Genomic DNA, 3,500 nt, shown 5'->3' with positions numbered 1-3,500 from the left:
AAGGTACTTATTTAGAGGAAACAAATTAAATCATTACTTTTCTCGTGATTTACCATGCAATTGGACATGTCAAATGTCAAAACATTGAAAACTGAATTGTGGCGAGTTAAAATTAAATATATAAACATATAAGATTGATTAGTAAACATAATAATACCCGCATTATGCATATATTTTTTTTTTCGGCAATAGGTAGGTACTTAATAATTCGAAACTGTAACGCGTTATTTCATAGAAATTACTTATTAAAAGTAATTTCCATTACATTTTATTTACTAGGATATAATTCTAATGAAATTACGTAACGCGTTACAAGCAAAGTAACGCCGTTACAGTAACGCATTACTTCCGTTACGTTACTACCCAACACTGGTACCTTCCTATAAAATTGTATTAGTTGATTTCTAAATTCCGTAAATATTTATATGTTATGATCTTATAAACTATATCTATATCTTATAAACTTACAATATGTTTGATATTTTAAGTAAAAACATAAAGACGTAAATAGCATATTTTGTGAAAAAAACAATAAAATAAATGTATGCTTTGTTTTTGTTGCTCATAAAACAATGGAATGATTTTGAAACTATGTATCTTATAGATATCATTAACTTTATTTAAAAATATTAGTGAAAATTCATTAGTATTATTTAATCAACTAAAGTTCTAGATAAACTATAATAAATTTCTTACCTATACCCCATGACGTTATTAAATTTTTGTATCGATTTGTTTCTAATAAATACATTTTATATATATTTAATTATTATATACATAAGGTTCTCGTCTTATTCTAATATTTACATTTCAACTTTAAGTTAATGTCTACACACCATCAGGACATATCGTAATTCGTTTAATATTAAATTGTATAAAATGTAAGTAATGGTGCTTCATATTCAATATTTTATTGTTTCCAGCAAGCCTGGGAAAGTTGATAATTTTGAATTGAATCAAGTTAAGTTGATAGTAAACATTTTAAAAAGTTTAAAGCTATTAGTTATTCTTTTTATTTTTTTAACTCAATTAAGTTAAAAATGTTATGACAATTTACAATTAACTTATTAAGTTATTATATAACTTTTATAGTTTTATTATTTTTTATAATTTATTATTTTTTTTCTTTAAATATATAAACATCCAGTTATATGGTTTAAACATTGAAAACATTTACATTTTACAACAAAGAATTTTAGACTAGTTATTTTGTTTTAATTCAAAAGTATTTTAGAACTGTTAGGAAGATATATTTTTATAATATAATATTTATTTTGTTTCAAAATGACATTTTCAAATGTAATATTTCTTTCAAAAGTAAAGTTAATCTACTATATAACTAATAATAAAATTTATGACATTAAGAGTGATATAAATAAACAATCTAATAATATATATATGGTAATAAATATATGGTATACGTATAATATAAATATACCACACCAGCTTATGTCTTCAATCAGAAAAGTTTTTCGTATGCAATGATACGTACCTAGGTATGCAATGTATAGGTAAGTACAACAATATACAACACTTTGGGTGTTGGTGTGTAATTACTTGGTGTCTTAGAGAGTTAAATCTTAATAAATTAAATTTATGTAACTTAACCAGTGTCATTCAGATCTTAAATTTCTAAAATATGGTTTATATTTGGCAAATAATTATGTACTTACCATCATATTTAAACACTGGACCATCTTTATCTGTTTAAAAAATTATAATTTAAAAACGTTTATATAAATACAATTATAATGAATCAAGCTGTTTTAACAATGTACGTTAAATATGTACTCGTACCTAGTGTTTATATTGTAAGAAGTTTGCACAAGATAATATAATTTTTGTCTCACTAAAGTTGAATATTTATTAAATTTTATAAAATTTAAATATGGTATTCTTTAAAATTTAATACTATCAATACAGTCCCAAAAAAAAATTATTTTTATTATTATTGCGATTTGATACAAATACAACATATTATTACACAATATGTACAATGGGTCCCACTGAGGAAGCTCATGTGGAAATACATGGGTTTAACATAAAAGCAGTTACAAGTTTTGTTAAATCATTAACTTCATTTAACAACAAATTATACTTAAGATATATATAATGTATAAAAATATAAAAGCACAGGGTATTGATGATTTGAAAATTACAATTTCGGTGAATAATCAGCAGCTGGTTTTAGTAGCCAATTTAGTTTGAATATACCATCATCACATACATAATAATGCAGGTTATTATAAATATTGGAAAAATATATACAAAAGAAGATTGAGTGGTGGATTTATGTAAATTAGGTATGATAGGTATTATTTTTATTTAAGTTACTTCTAGTGTTATATGTGGTGGGTTATAATAAAATAGTAGGTACCATTTAATCAGTGCCAATATCAGTTTTTAAAAATATATCGAACCTAAAAATAATGTTGGATGGTCATCTATTCTTTAATAAATAATTATTTCTAAAATATATATTTTAAACTTAATTTGACAATGTTTATGTTTACATAACTGTCATGTTATTTATGTAACTTTTAATGTTTATGATTAGTTACTATTCAATTTAAAAATTGATTTTTTATTAAGTTGTAACACATTTAAATTATATATTACTGATAAGGTTAAGATAATAATTACCATATTTAAAGTCTAATATCGAACGTGTACATTCTAAAAGTATAAACAAATTATAAATTGATTAAATATTTGCTTGTTTAGAAATGTTTTTAATTCAACATTTACAGTAAGATTCGTAATATTAAATAATACATTTAAAATATGGAAGGTTTCTGATGATTTGAGTAGGTAGGTAGTGTGTTATAGTCAAATGAAGTAAGAATTTATAAGTAGGTATGGATTGATATTGATCATAAAGTGATTTGTTGATAATCAATAAATAATAAATTGTATTCTTTAAAAGTTTATTGAACGGCTGTCTATTAAACACTGGAAAATCTTTTTTTTTGCGAAATCAATCGATGTTCGGCATAAGGGATATTTTATCCATAGGTTATACGTGGCAGTTGGTATAATCTTTGTTGTTAGGAAATCCTCTTCTTATAGGGTGTCCGTTATGAGCATATTTTACTGATTAAGTATTTGAATGACTAATGTGTTATTATAATATAAAATCGTATATGAACTTACTGTTAACAACTGTAAACGTAAAGTAATATATAAACGTAAATAGTCATAAAATGATTAGTATTATGAATTATAAACTAAGTAAACATTTAACGGACTTACGGTCAGGCGTTTCTGTAAATGTATAAGCATAATACATTTTGGAGTTATTAAAATATTATGGTTTGGGAAAAACGGTCGTTGTATCTATGACAATAAATTAATATTATATTATTGAGACTACAGTACTGCACTTAATGAGACCAACTACAAACATATCATGAACCAACAATCATGGGGAATACTTCGCAAACAATATTTCTCTTAAAAATAACACATAACATAGGTAATAATAATATGTTATAGTCATA

The 3,500-nt window shown here is 23.5% G+C and overlaps 1 long non-coding RNA gene across 1 annotated transcript; it reads right to left on the bottom strand.

The window, feature by feature from the left end:
* Nucleotides 1-1,673: 1,673 nt before the first annotated feature.
* LOC107884756 lies at nt 1,674-3,458 on the bottom strand. The gene is made up of 2 exons (XR_001680104.2): nt 2,644-3,458; nt 1,674-1,703 (listed from the first exon to the last, which is right to left on the bottom strand). It is a non-coding gene; the product is annotated as an uncharacterized LOC107884756 (long non-coding RNA).
* Between the last annotated feature and the right edge of the window lie 42 nt (nt 3,459-3,500).

The sequence above is a fragment of the Acyrthosiphon pisum genome, chromosome A2 (assembly GCF_005508785.2).
Source record: "Acyrthosiphon pisum isolate AL4f chromosome A2, pea_aphid_22Mar2018_4r6ur, whole genome shotgun sequence".
In the NCBI taxonomy this organism is placed as follows: Eukaryota; Metazoa; Arthropoda; class Insecta; order Hemiptera; family Aphididae; genus Acyrthosiphon; species Acyrthosiphon pisum.
This window is presented reverse-complemented; position numbering and strand designations above follow the sequence as displayed.